The sequence below is a fragment of the Panthera uncia genome, chromosome A2 (genome assembly GCF_023721935.1).
Source record: "Panthera uncia isolate 11264 chromosome A2, Puncia_PCG_1.0, whole genome shotgun sequence".
Taxonomy (NCBI): Eukaryota; Metazoa; Chordata; class Mammalia; order Carnivora; family Felidae; genus Panthera; species Panthera uncia.
In genome coordinates this window covers 116,181,341-116,196,817 of record NC_064816.1, presented here as the reverse complement: position 1 = coordinate 116,196,817, position 15,477 = coordinate 116,181,341, and the positions used below count along the sequence as shown (strand labels likewise).

The 15,477-nt window shown below is 44.7% G+C and overlaps 1 protein-coding gene across 1 annotated transcript in view; it reads right to left on the bottom strand.

The window, feature by feature from the left end:
- Positions 1–15,477, bottom strand: part of CHN2 (chimerin 2) — a 302,150-nt gene that overhangs the window by 158,014 nt on the left and 128,659 nt on the right. The gene's annotated exons all lie outside the window — the stretch shown is intronic.

Here is a 15,477-nt window from a genome sequence, read left to right as displayed (position 1 = left end):
ATCTGCCCTTAGCAATAAAGGTGACACTGTAGCCCATGCCTACTTTATTTTCATTTCTGCTTACTTAGAATAGGCCTGCGAAATATTGGGCCTTAAGCAACCTGCAGAAGGCAGCCTCCATTTTCCTAATGAGAAGATACCCCCCCCCAAAGTTTCTGAATATTTAAACGTGTAGAGATATCAATAAAGTTATCAGGAAGCTACTCATAACATTTAATTATTAAATCAGGCATACATGCATATTTAAAATCGGGTATACAATAATCCACAAATTTAGAGACACCACCTTCGTCAATTCGCATTTTACGGAATGTCTATTTAAATTCTCTGTGTGTATCTTTGGCACTTTTTGACATCTTTTTCCCCAAAGCACATCATACTGTTTTTTCTTTAGCCTTTTCAGAGCAAAAACTGCAGAAGTCCATGTACGATGTGGCCCTGGACATCTCAGTCCCTTCCATGCGTTCGCATGACATGAGAGCAACTAGCTGGCTTTTCATTCATCCTGCAGGTGGCCATGCTGCTTTTTAAAGTGACCTTTAGGGGCGCCTGGGTGGCTCAGTAGGTTAAGCGGCCAACTTCGGCTCAGGTCATGATCTCGCGGTCCGTGAGTTCGAGCCCCGCATGGGGCTCTGTGATGACAGCTCAGAGCCTGGAGGCCGTTTCAGATTCTGTGTCTCCCTCTCTCTCTGCCCCTCCCCTGCTTGCACTCTATCTCCCTCTCAAAAATAAATAAACATTAAAAAAATTTAAAAGGTCTGTGTATGGGAAAATACGAAGGTGCTAAACGGAATGAGGTGACAGACGTGGAAAGCTAAGATGTCACATTTAAAAGCGAAGTACAGCCAGCACAGTATTTGCACAGCACAAAACAGCTTTGGAAAACTGCTGGAGGTTGAGGTTGGTCTGTCCGAGGAAGAAAGCTGGGCACTGAGGGTCGGGAGAGGCAGGGAGATTTGGTTTTCACTGTATACCCCTTTATATCACCGGGATTACAAAGACAAAGACAAATCTTTTAAAAGGTTTATGTACAGTTACATTTAAGATTTGTAATTGTGACTATATCTGGGTTAAATTCCTTAGCCTCCTTTTTAAAAAGGATTTCATTGGGGCGCCTGGGTGGCTCAGTCGGTTAAGCAGCCGACTTCGACTCAGGTCATGATCTCTCGGTCCGTGAGTTCGAGCCCCGCGTCGGGCTCTGTGCTGACAGCTCAGAACCTGGAGCCTGTTTCAGATTCTGTGTCTCCCTCTCTCTGACCCTCCCCCGTTCATGCTCTGTCTCTCTCTGTCTCAAAAATAAATAAACGTTAAAAAAAATAAAAAAATAAAATAAAAAGGATTTCATTAAGTGACCTCTACAAGGGGTAAAACTATCATTGATTATGGTAATTCCAGGTCTATTGTGTCTTTTCCAGAAAGTAGTTGGGCGTTCAAAATAAAGTAATTGAGAGAGAAACCCTACAGTATGAGAGATTTGGTATAAAATAAAATTTAAGATGACACCCTCCTTTCTGAAAGGTAATTTTGGGGATATATCATCAATACAGATGAAAATATTCTAATCTCTATTGACAGGTTTTCTTTACGTCATGTTCTTGGGCGTTTCCTGTGCAATCTTACTTCACATTCATAACAACCTTATAAATTAGGTATTATCAGTTCTACTGTATTGGTGAGTAAACTGAAGAATAGTGAGGATATTCAGAATCACATGGCTAATTAGTAGAGCTGCGTATTCCCACCTAGGTATGTTCAGCTCTGAAAACCGTACTTTCTCCACGATAAAATCCTGCTTCTCCAACTGAGCCCTGCTACAGTGCAGGCCTTCATAAATATTAGACCACAGGATTTCCACACGGCCCCTGTAAGGTGGACACTATCACCCCATTTTGCAGATAGGGAACCTGAGGACCCAAAGGGCTGTATCTTGCCCAAAGTTGGCCACCATATTTGGACCCCACAAAAATAATACTATGCATCCTCAGTGGTCACCTCGGGAAGGCTGACCTACCACAGTTGAGCACAAGAATGAAATACATTTGCCTCACAACGTTAAACCTGTTTCCTTAGATCCGAGACTGTATTAATTCTGTCTTCATTTATAACCAATGTAAACGCTACTGCAAGGCAAGCCTCAATAAATGAGGCCCGGGCAGGTTGTCTAGAGGGGCTGTGGTCGGTTGGCTGATACTCGAAGCCTCCTGAGAACCGGAGCCTCAAGTTTCGCTTCTCGCCTGGCTTTCAGTGCTCTGCGGTGTCTTATCACTGATATCACACACACACACACACACACACACACACACACACGCGCGCGCGCGACACTTGAGACATCTCACCGGCCGCTCGGCAAAGCAAAGCAACGAAAACAGCACAGGAAGCGCAAATGCAACATCCGGGAAGGGCAAGCGAGAGCGGGGACCTTTGTCAGTGGAGCCGATCCCCCCCACCCCACCGCCCCCCCACAAGATGCTCATTTAAAGCCCGACGTGAAACTCCGCGGTAGTTTGCATGCATTTATCACTCGTGCGCCCAGGGCGTGAACACGTGCGTGCAGGAAGGAGAGCCTTCCTGTCGCCGCCGAGGCAGGGTGGGTGGCAGGTCTCTAATGAGAGGGTGAAGACTAAGGCAAACAACAAGTGGTCCCGATGATCCCTGAAGGTGAAAGTGTTTATGTTACGTAAAGGAGCCAGAAGAATAGACCCTCCCCCCGCCCCCTTCCGGGCCCCGCCGTTATCTCCCTGCCGCTTGGGCTTCACGGGCACTTGGGCGGCTGCACCACGTGCTGGCGGGAGGGTCATATCCTCTTGCTGTTTGTACAGCGCCGCGTCTGTCTTCCTAATCACAGTATGCGACAGTTCCTGCTCCTGCTACCAGAAGCAGAAAGCAAACATGGCCAACACGTCTTTCCTTAATGTCACCCTCCTGTCTCAGGCTGTCGGCACTTGTAACCTCTGTTTACCTATTTTCAGCGGCACTGTCGTACGGAGGAATAGTGTATTTACACACCTGTGCCTTTACGGAAGATCATTTGTCAACTTCCTGACCCGCCGCTCATTTCCCGAGCCCCGGTTAGGTGCTGGGTCCGCACCGATGAGTTAAGACAAATTTCTCTCCCTCCGTCCAGCAGCCCCTGCTTCTAGAGGGTATATCGTTGAAAGGCGTCTAGAGGATGGATGTGTGCAAGTGCCATGGGCGCCCAAAGGAAGGAGGCAGGCCCCTGGTCACAGTGAGTGAAAGTGATGAGGAAGGCCTCACAGGGAAGGGGGCGCTGGAGCCGGGCGGTGAAGGATGAGTACGAGTTTGCCAGACTCGGTGTTATGGGGAAGGCAAGGGAGGTAGAGGTCAAAGGGAATGATTGGGACACGGGTTTCACTTCAGGCATCCTGGAAAGGATGGAGACTTCTTGGCTTGTGTGCTGAGCATTTCTGACAAAGAGGTGTTTTCTCATAAAATCTAGTTAGTCATTTCCACCGGGAGTCTGTGCCTTAACAAAAGCCATCTTTCCCCACCTGTAAGGCATGGGCAAATACAAGAGGGACGGGCAGACTTTGGGTGGAAAGGATGCTTGCAATCCATTAAGAGGCAAGGAGAGGGTCACAGGAAAATTCTTCAAGGGCAACCTGGCTCCTGTTGTCTTCTAGGTCTAGAACCCCCGCTGCTCATGGCAGAACCCCCACCATGATTACTCCGAGTGAGTGTCCCCTGGCTTTTGGTGGCATGGAATTGAGGTGTCTCAGTGGAAAGCCACCCCACTGTCCCCAAACCCCAGGGCTCCCCTGCAACTTCTTCCTCTTTAGCGCCTCCCGAAGCAGAGGTTTGTATACACCAGGCGCTCAGTTAATGCTTATTTGATTGACTGAGTGGCCCCTACCAAAGTAGAGGGGAGAAAAAATCCGATTCTCCTTAGGGACGTCTATTCTAGCCAGCAGTACTGCATTTTCAGTGCAAGGTTCAAGTGAGGCAAATCGTCTTCACGGTTCTCAGTGCACACGTGACCCGTCACAAGCTGGCTGACAGGATTAAAAAGGACCACAACCATTGAGCATATTGGAAGTCTCCTTCCTAGCCAGGATTTGCCGAGCGCCTTACCTGCCTCGGATACAGACCACTAACTAGTGCAGCTAGGATTTGGCTGTCAGAGCTCAAAAACTGGCAAAGGAAAAAGCAAAGAAAGCAGCCAGAAATGACGAGATTTGGAGCCCCTAATTAACGCAGCAAAAGATCCTTTATCTCCAGCGTCTGGGTCCAAGCGGTTGGTGGGAGCTTCCCACGTCCAGGGACTTGCATCCTCTGGCAGGAAGCGGGTGTTCCTCTGCGTGCTAACAGACCACTCGTACCGAGCTAGTAATAATTTGCCAGGTCAAGAGGCTCAGCCTACAGCAGGAGCTGCCTGTAGGTTTTTCATATGCAACCTTTGGCTTCTTAGGAATTGGTTCTATTTTCAGAAGTCATCAGTTACACCATAATAGGCTTTCCTCACGTGCTTCCATAGTGACAAGGACGCTGGAGCGACTTCATTGTCCCACTCCTGTGAGCACCCCGCTGCATTGAATAGGTAATTCCAGAAAGAAGGTATACTCTCATCTTGACCACCACTGAGATTTTTACTATGGAATTTCCGATACCTTTCTAAATGAATTTAGTATCACCAATATTTTCAAAGCTATTACACTCACAGTATGTTAAAGGTATCCACTGATTAAGATGACTTATCTCTCATACATAGCAAATGACTCAAGGTGTCAATAGTGCCTTTTAAACGCAATACAAACACGGGGCGCCTGGGTGGTTCAGTCGGTTGAGCATCCGACTTTGGCTCAGGTCATGATCTCACGGTTGACGAGTTTGAGCCCCGCATTGGGCTCTGTGCAAACAGCTCAGAGCCTGGAACCTGCCTCGGGTCTGTGCCTCTCTCTCTCTGCCCCACCCCGCTCACGTTCTGTCTCTCTCTCAAAAATAAACATAAAAAAAAAAAAAAAGAGCAAGCATGTGTTTTAAATAAATAAATAAATAAACACAATACAAACAATATGCATACAGTTCCCCCCAAGCATGGGCTTCCTGTATACACACAGAGACATATTTCTGCACTTGACTTTTTCACTCCACTCTAGTCCTTTGACCTTAATCTCTACTCTGGGGAGACACATATGTGGAAAATCTGATGGACATTTTCTAAAACCATTTCTTTCCCAGTAGAATTACCAGAAGAATGTTTCTAATTCCTCACCATTGTAGTTTGAGGATGTCAAATCGCCATAACTCAATCAGTCAGAATTTCCTACACTCATCTTGGATGGTGAAATAGTCACTCTGAGAAGAAGTGTACTTATCATATGGCTTTTCAGACATGTTTGAATCTTAGAAGCAGGGTGGTCAAATCTACTGATTGTCAAGGGCCCGGTAATCTTCAAAATGTCAAGGACTGCCAGCCCAGAGCACAGCATCATCATCTGGTCCTTTCTCAAGCTCACACACGCCCATCTCATCCTTGACCCTTAACCATCACTGCTGAAAATCCAGAGATTTCTGCTACAAAGGTGCTGTCTCTTCAGCTGCTGGCTTGTGGGTGGGGTGGGGAGGGCAAGAGGGGCATAAATTGGAAAACCAGAAAGAAGTCTGGGGCTGGAGAAGAAATCAGCCAGGAAAACGCTAGTGGTAGGAATAGAACATGTTCAGTATGAAACTATGCCATGGTTTCACAAATTTAGAGCAAAATTCTGCTCCTAATTCCCAAATCTGCAAGTGCCATTATGTTCGGCCAACTTGCTTTCAGTTTTTATTTTAAAAACTGCAAACATAATGGAAAGCCAGCTAACTTAAAGGGCCCAATTCCATCTTTAGATTCTTCTATTGCATTCTTTTTTCCCAAGAGGCTCCAATTTCCTCTGGATCTGCTCTTAGCTGCTTGTATCTCTCCCACTGACCCTGCCGTCTCTTCTCCCAAGAGTGGGCATATTCTCAGAATAAGACTCTGGGCAGGGCCCTGGGACTCCTTTCAACAGCAGCTCCTGCCGCGAAACTATGGAGGCCACGGGCTCAGAAAAGAGCGGGTCAGGACCCAGCGGGGGAAGGCAATGAAGAATGTGGACACACACCCTGGGTGTGCTTCCCCTGTTCTGGTGTTGCTCTGTGCACCCTGGACCCAGCCCTGATCAGGTAGGAGCCTAGCACGCATCGTTCTGTAGTTACTTTCTCTGCTTCCTACTTCCCAGCCCCACAGGTGACCACCATCTGAGAGATAAGCAAGCCCCTCACTCAGCGCTAAGGAGGACGGGGAGAGGGGGTGCTTCTCAGCTAATGGCAGACCACGCTTCCTTTTAATAAACATAAATATCTCATGCCCTTCCTCACCCACATTCTGACCTCCTGGTGCAGAAGGAAGGACATCTTCCGGGACAGGACCACAAGCCAAGATTGAGCCTTCCTCTCTGTAATTTGGATTAGCAGCTAGCAGCTGTATTTCCGGAGTGCTGACTATGTCCCAGGCCAAGAACTTTACAATTACCTTTTCATTCAGCCTTCCAAGAACAACATGGGGTAGGCATGATCCTCATTAATACTTTAAACATAGGCAAACAGAGTCTCAAGGAGAAATTTGCCCCAGAGAGCCCAGATGGCGAGAGGCCAAGAGACTCTGGAGAGCCTCACTCCCTTGCAAGCATTCCTGACTATGACTCCCTGTGGCTCTTTGCTCATTTTCTCCTTCTTATGGGTATAAATCATATCCATAAATTATAAATTTTTATAAATTTTTATAAATTTTATAAATTTATATTATAAATCCATAAATCATAAATTACCATTTGTAATTTTTGTCAGGTCATACAAGCCAACCCTCTACCCCAATTCTGGTCTCTGAAGGAGACATTTCGCTTCTTGTCTTTCTGCCATCCCTTGCATTCCCTATCCCTCAGCCAATCCAACGAGAAATCACTGTGTTGGTAACCCCGATCTTGAAAGGAAGAACGGACTCTCTGACAGGAGTGGTCCCTATGTCTCCCAGGGGTCTTCTCAGTGTGGATGTGTGGGGGGAGGTTAAGGTCTAGGAACTCGATCCCTCAGACTCTCTTGCCTCTGGCTTCTAACTGGGTTTAGCTAATGGGAGGCTTGGGCAGGAAGTGGGAAAGAGGGTGAAGAGACATACTGGGACATTTATTCTGGTTCTCTCCCTGTTCTGGTACCTCAGTGCAGACAGCAGATATGACCCTCCACCACTACCACTGTCTGGGCCCCTCTCCTGTGGATCTTTCTCCTCTCCTCAGGCTCCAGTAACATGGTTTCCTCTGGTTAAGTCCTTCAGGCCCCTGATCCTGATCTCTGTTAGCATCTCCTGGACTATAGGAAAGGCGAACCTACCCTGAAACAAGACCTGACCAGGACTAAAGTCTGTATTTTTATAGGGAGTTTTGACTCCACATTTTAGTAGAATCAAATAGGTGGCCCAAAGGTGAGGCGGGAGCTTGGACACCCTTCCAGTGTCCCCACCTCCGTTCCACATGGCAGTGTAGGGGGACTTTCAAATCCATAAGCCAAAACAGTACATTCACTTCCAAATGCAGCATTTACACGTTGGTGGGTTAAATTTAGAAAACGAATAAACATTTACCCTTGATACGTACTGCATAATTTCACATCTGTAACAAACTTCCCAGGCTATACCATACAGCACTTCTAAAGTGACTTAATGCAAGGAAGCTCTCATCTGAGCTCTTGGCTCTTCTAAAGATAAAACTGGTAATAACATCACCAACACTCCCCCTGTTTACTTTTTTTGATGTATTCTGAGCCTAAGCAAGGCCTCAAAGTTTAGGCGGCTATTTTTCTTTTCTTTATATAATATGCATGCCACAGACCTGCAATTATGGGTTCCTAAGAACTTAAATGACACGTCCTAGATACTAAACCGACTCCTTTGTTTTTCATACACACACAAATCCAAGAATACATACACAACATACATACACAACATCCAAGAACATGAGTTTGTCTCCTGAAGGTCAATTAGTGGCCAAAATTAAATTCCAAAAACAAAGTTTCAGAAAGGCCAACGTCATTAACCCTTTATTAATTATAATAAGTATACAAACATCCACCTAAGAGGGGCCATTCTCTCTCTCTTATGTTCTCCAGTCGTGGAAGATTCTCCGAGTGGTAACAAATCCCAATTATCCTCGCACAGAAATTACCCAGTCTGACCCTGTGCACTGGATGAAGCTCATTCAATTAAGTAACGCTGGTTCAAATCAGGCTTTTCTGGTATCATACCCAGGCTAGCTCATAGCTCCAGAGCCCATGGATGAAGAATTTTACTATAGATCACTGTGCTGAATAAAGCCAGGGTCATCTTAGAAAAGAGACTGGCAAACACATACTACATTTCAAGATGACTTTACGATATTAAAATAGAACGAGGTGGAGCTCATTATTTTAATAGGCAATGGATCAGATCATCAAATGTGATTAAATACATAAAATCTGCTTACAACCGCCTGACAAGCTACGGATTTAGGCACTTTGAGAAATAAAGAAATATGGAAGGTGACGCTTTACCTTCAAGGAGTTTATAGTCTGATCAGGTTAGGACATAAAAAGCGAATTATCGCCACATGGAAGGAGACACTGAAGGAGAAGTGAACAGTCTGGATAGTGAGGGCTCTGAGAATCCAAAAAGAAAGGAACCAGAGAAAACTGCCTTTCGATTCCTCAAGAAAGATATTCATTTCGTGAAAAGCAACAGTTCCTGTTCTAAAAAATTACAAGAGGAACATTTAAATTACCTAATTCCATCAAACAACATGTTTTCTTTATTGCAGAGGTTTGATGACTAAACACTATAATATTAAAATGGTTTAGGACTGGGGTGCCTGGGGGGCTCAGTCGGCTAAGCGTCCTACTTCGTTCAGCTCAGGTCATGATCTCACGGTTCATGGGTTTGAGCCCCGCATCGGGCTCTGTGCTGACAGCTTGGAGCCTGGAGCCTGGAGCCTGCTTCGGATTCTGTGTATCCCTCTCTCTCTCTTTCTCTCTCTCTCTGGCCCTTCCCCATTCTCTCCCTCTCAAAAATAAATAAAACATTGAAAAAAATGCTTTAGGACCATGTAAACAATGATTAAATGCACTTATTTCTTGCTAAGTTTCTGCAGATTAAATACACACTATGCATTAATTATTACCAAACTGGCAGGAAGCACACACAATATGAGAATATGCAGCCGTTAGCGAAGGGAGGGAAGTAAAATTATATTCTCTTTCCTCACCACATTCCTATCGATCTTCTTAGAGCCATTTTAGAAATGCTGCAAACAAATCATTTACACCCGATAAGAAAAGACAGGCCCTGAGAAGACAGGTGATCAGAAAAAATGAGAAAATATCTCTGGCCGGATCATCTTCCATTATGGGGGGCAGACCTTCCCTATGGCTGACCATTTTTCTTGCCTTATCTGAAGCCTTAATGCCAGTGTGAAAGAGGGGGAGGAGTTAAACTCTTTCTCTGTGTTTGCAGTCAACCCTCATGATTTGCCAGGCATGATCCTATTTCACTATAGTGCTTAGCAAATTTCCATTCAACTTGGTGGAAACAGGAGCCATGCTTGGGTTCAGCCTTGGCTTCAAGGAAAGGGAGGGCACAGTCTCTTTTTCCCTTGCAGGGAAATCAGTTGTCCAATTCATTTGGACTTATTTGAACTTAAAAAAGGAAACACTCCAGTCTGCAGTGAATAAACCCAGGCAGTTATGAAGTTAGACCAACTTCTAAAGGGATCCCACGTGGCCCTTCTAAGTGCCAACACGATTTCCCAGGTAATTCGCAATTAGTTAATGGCGCCCTGAGTGATTTTGAGCTGTTGTAAGCACCATTACTGTCTTCTGAAGAATTTAGAGATGTTTCTTGAGAAATGACAGCAGCTGTTAGCTTCATTGCAAAACTTTTCTTTCCATTAGCAGATGGCTGAATTTCTTATTTCCAATTATGAGAACATGTTTCGACTTGATATTTTAGGTTATTGTAAGCATTTGACCTCCTGCATAAGGCATGAGGAGAAACAAGCCTGTTTACTTGAGACTTGGTTTGTAAAGTAGTGAGTTGATTCATGGTCTGGATGATTCCTATTCTGCTGCTCTTTTTTTTTTTTTTTTTCTTAAACTCAATAATACTGTACAATGTAAGATGTCAGGAAATGGTAATAATGGTAATAGAAGGGTGGAGGTTTTCCCCTGACCGGTAATGATGTTCCAATATTGAAGTTATAATACACAAAATTAAAGCTACGTTTAGATAAACTTTTAAACTTTTTCTTCATACCACACTGTTGATAGGAACACCTCTTTTACACATATAGCTCTGCTTATCTATCCACATTGGTATCCTCCATATAAATTCAGCCCTAATCAAACTCTCAAAAGAAATGCTTTTGCTGTGTTTCCATTCGGGTCTTTTGTTGGCCTGTTATCTGCTTAAGGGCGGCGTGGGGGGCGGGGGCACGGAGGACGCCAGAGTAAGACAGACTAGCCTGTACTCTTGTAAATCTAATCTAAAATGGGTGTATACATAGGACAAGCAGTCTTGCCTAAAAAAGGAAGTATTTGCCTAAGTTGAATAAAGAATGACCACGTAGAAGATATAATTCAGACTTCTCAGATTCTAAACAGGGAAAGGAGGGTCGCTGTTAAAATGAGTAAAGGAAAAATATTGCACAAGAACTGCCTTGAAACAGTCGCAGCTTAGAATCTCAAAGAACCCACATTACCATAGGCACCAGCTACCTCTGTGCCTACAGACTCTCTCGTTCAGCCTTCTGTTCAAAACTTCTGTAGAATCCGTGTCTGACAATCAATCAAACACCATGCTTTGGAGAGGTTACTTTCTCAGAAGGTCCTAATGTTTTAAACCTTTTTTTTTTTTCCTTCCTACCTTCGTCTTTTGTGAGGTTGAAGGAAGCACACACACAAACACAACATTTTGGCCTAAAGAACGAATAAAAATTAAGCACACATACCAAACTGTTGAGTTCGTTTTAAACTTGACAATTCAGGAAAGAAATGTGAAATGTGTCAAGTTGTAGGCAGCATTTAAGGCCATAAAGTGGTTATTATGCTACAGTATTCATATGGCGCTTCAGGTGCCTCACAACCACTAATTACACAATTCGCCGGCTATCCCAATAAGGGGGTGAGGCATCATGAACCACATTTTACAGGCAAAGAATCAAGAGTTAAGGGATGGGCCTCAGCTTACAGACTAAACAGAAGGTAGACAAGGAATCTGATACTGAGAATCTCCCAGTCCGAGAAACACCTTGGCCAGTCTCCTCTAAACATACCGAAGAGGTAAATATCGGTGTCGATGTAGAACTTTCACTTCAACTGTGAGAAAACCAGAAGCTTCGCCACTCTTCAGTGGCACAACCAAAGTCACAGAAGTTGGTACACAGCAGTGGCTCCCAAATGTTAGCACGCATCAGAGTCCCCGGAGGCGTACTAACACACAAGATTCCGAGCCCCACCTCCAGCTTTTCAGATTCAAAAGGTTTGGGATGGGGCTGGTGGCTTTGTATTTCTGAAAAGTGCTTGTATTTGTATTTCAGCACCTGATGCTGGCGGTCTAGGGAGCTCTCTTCTATAGAATTGACCTTCGCCTCAGGTCTAAGCACTTTCCCATACACCTTGACTCATCCCGACACCCCCTGTCCCGTGTTATGTTCAGATTGATACCCTCCGCTCCCCGCTGGCCTTGCTTTTCAGCTTCTTTATCCCTAGGCTTACTCGGTATGTCCAATAGACAGAAACGAGGTCATGTAACAAGGTGATTAACAGCCTTGGTTCTGATATATATCAGATCGTCTCTATTCAGCTCAAGTCTTAGTGAACTCCATTGCTCAATCTGTAAAATGGAGACAAAAATTCTACCTATCTCATACGTTTAAGCTAAGGGTTAATTATCCACACTAAAGCACTGAAAGTCTGGCATGCAAAAAGAGGTCATTAAGAATGATCATTATTATCATTATATACTTATCCAACAAGCATTTGCTGAACATCCACTATAGGCTCTATGAAGGGTAATGGTGATATAATGACAAGTCCTTATCCCTGCTCTCAAGGAATTTAATAGCTGATTTTTGAGTCAGATGGAGGCTGCAAGGTCATCTATGATATTATACTATATGGACATGTACTAAGATATGGTCCATTTGGTAGTCAAAAACAAACAAAACAAAGCAGCAACAATGCTCTGAATGAAAGTTTAGGCAGAAGACCAACAGGGAAACAGTGAGTTGTTCTGGTTAAACAGGGAGGGGGGAGGACAGGAAGTCCCTCTTTCCCACCTCTATCCCACTTCTTTCTAGGTTTCCATGAGTCCTGCTCAATCAGAAACCCACAGAACTAGCCATTCCTCCCTCCTTAAAATTGAGGAAACAAAGACCCAGAGAGGTGACATAACTTGTGTATAGGACACAGAGCCAACTACGGTGGAAAAGATGGAAATGGATGAGGATAAAATATCATAGAATCATGCTCAGGACAACCTTACAGATGAATTTCAGTGGATCCAACTTTTTCATTTTATAGATAGGGCTACAGAGTTTGCTGAGCCTGTTTAAAAGCAGATCGTGGGAATATGGCCCAGGTCTCCTAACCCCTAATCCATTTATCTTTGTGCAAAACCTCTTCTCCCTTTAGTTCCTGCAAACAATACCCCAGGAGTGGAGCACCACCCACCCCCAAATGCAGCAAGCTCGGGTTCTTCTCTATTCAGTGGCACCAGGTTAAAAGTCCCAGGAAGGTCGAATGTTTCAGCCCAGCCATGAAGGAGCAGTTAAGGTTGTCTTCCCTTAAAACCTATCCTCACCCCTGCAACTGAGTGGTTGAGTCAGCGTAATGACCCTTCTCAGAGATACCTGTATTGTAATAAGACTCCACGTAGCTTGGAAAAGAATTTGGGGAGGCTTAGATTCGGAAGAACATCAAAGAAGACCTGAATCACCTGCCTTGCATCCCTGGTGTGATGCTGATGGGTGTTCGAAAGAGATGCAATTCCTTCGCCAGCTGCCACCGGCTTCCCTGCCAGGGAGGACAGTCTTTGCGTGGCAAAGGACAAAATGGATATTGCTAAAAGGAAACAGAACCTCGATGTGATGTACTGGATGGGAGGAGAACTAACTGCTCCAAGTCACTTCGAACCTCCTACCTGGACGAACTGCTCAGGGGAAATGTGCATGTGGGACGGACACCCTGGTGGCAGAGGCCTTTGAGGAAGACACGATCCAGGAGAGTGGGGCCAGAAGCAAGGGATTAGGCAAATGTCTCCATTTTTTTTAAGAGATAAAAGGAACATCCTCCGAGATTTGATGGTTGAGCTGTCAATTGATCCCGGAAATTATAAGTGGGATGGACTGCAAAGGGAATTGACTAGGATGGTGCCATAGAAAGGCAACCCAGTCTCACTAAAAGCAACTCAAGACATAGTGACGCCAGTCATTTCTTTCCGGAATCAAGTCATGAGTTTGGGATATGAGAGAAAAAAACAATGAAGCAGGAATTTCCACAAAGCATTTTGGACAAGGTTACAAAACACAGAAGAGAGACCAGTGCCATTAGGCAGATTCACACCTTGGTGATTGACAATTACAACGGGCACAAAATAGTGATAAAAAATATTTCTTGGACTCAGCCCATGCAATATTTTTACTCATGGTTTAAGTAAAAGTGAAACATTTCTTATGAAAACTGGCCATGTACACGAGTTTTAATTACATGCCCTATTATAAGAAGTATGCCCTTGATCCTTTCTGGAATAAAGATCCAGAAGTTCAAATTGTGGCAAAATGTGTGTTTAAAAAGATCTGAATAGCCTGGCACTAAATTCAATAAAATTTAATGTAACTTTTTGCCAAGAATTTAAAAAAATTCGGTGTTGGGGAGACACAACCTAGTATATATGATATACATACGGAGACTATAACTGGCGTAACTTCAGTAGCTCTGATGGTATAACAAAACTACCGGAAAACTCTGGAGGCTGCCCTGTACAATATTAGGGAAGAACTGGAATGTGTCTGGAGCACAATGAGTACGATAAGAGGATCCCAAACCACACAATGTAAGACCTGGTTGAAGAGAGCTGAGTTAGCCCTGTCTCTGAGCGAGCCTGGCATAGGTCTTCAAATAGCTGAAGGGCCAGTTACGGATGTGTTCTGTGTGGTTCAGCACGGCAGAGAAATAGAATTAATGCCAGTCTGAGGAAGCTCTTTCTAACGGTCTCCAGGGGCTGTGTGACAAGGTAGTGAGTTCCCCACCACAGGAGATTCTCAGGCATGGCGGACAGTGCTTCCCAAATGGGGGGTGCACCCAGCCTCTAACTGCAGGCTGTTTCCGACTTCGGATAGTGTTGACTTCACTATATTTGCAGTAAATACTCTCTTTCTGGAATAAAGCCTTGGGACTCCATGCTACCAGCTGAAAGACCTACTTCTCTGAGCCACAGAACTGTATCAAAATCCCAATAAAGCCAGCTTAATGATACGTTGGGATTATACAGAGCTTTCATCTACGGAGCTCAGGGCATTTTCACACCAATTATTGCCTTTTATCTTCACAGCACTCCCACCAGGTGAGGAGGAGGAGGAAGCAAGTTTTATTTTGCTCATTTTGTAGCCAGGGAAGCTTGTGGAGATTTGGCAAGGGCTATTCCATCGTGATGGGAATCTGAAATTTGGAATTTATAATTTTGTTCTTTACCAATCTCTTAATGAGTAAAAGCTACATTCCACCTTTCTGCAGAACATGGTCCCTGTTATGCAGCATTTGAAAGCAACAGTGAACAGAGACGGGCTTAGAACTTTTGGTTCCAGGAAAGGCAGGGACCCACTGGCAGAGACAAGCAGAGCTGTTAGAAAGCAGTGTGAGGAAAGCCATTTGACCATTATTAGTGGTGAATTACAAGAAAAAGAGGGCTTAGATAGGACCCCTCTCCTTACTTTGCCTCATTTTCCTCAATTATCTGAGCGGTTGGTAATTCTCCAGGATGGAAGGCAGTTCCAAAAATGGCTTTTAACATCACATGAAAATGTCTAGGGCTTAAGACCACCCTATTTTATGCTGCTACTGTGGTATTTAACACAGTATGCCTTAAATTAGATTGGCAAATGCTTCTCTGACTAATCCCTATGATCTGTAGAGGAAGTGTTAAATCTTCCTTGTCCTTGCGTCAGGAGGCATAGAAGAGGGGGGATGAGCGCGGCCTCTGAAACTAGACTGTCTGGATTCAAATCCCATCCCTACCACCTACGAGCTGTGTGACTTTGGGCAAGCCAGTCAACTCCTCTGTGCCTGGTTTCCCCATCTACAAAATGGAGCTTCTCAGAGTATGCCCTCCCTCACAGGAGAGCTGTGGGGGATAGATCAGCTCATCTCCGAGTGCCTGGCTCCTGATGTGCCCGTGTGTTGGCTTCCATTTTCACTGCCCTGTCCGTA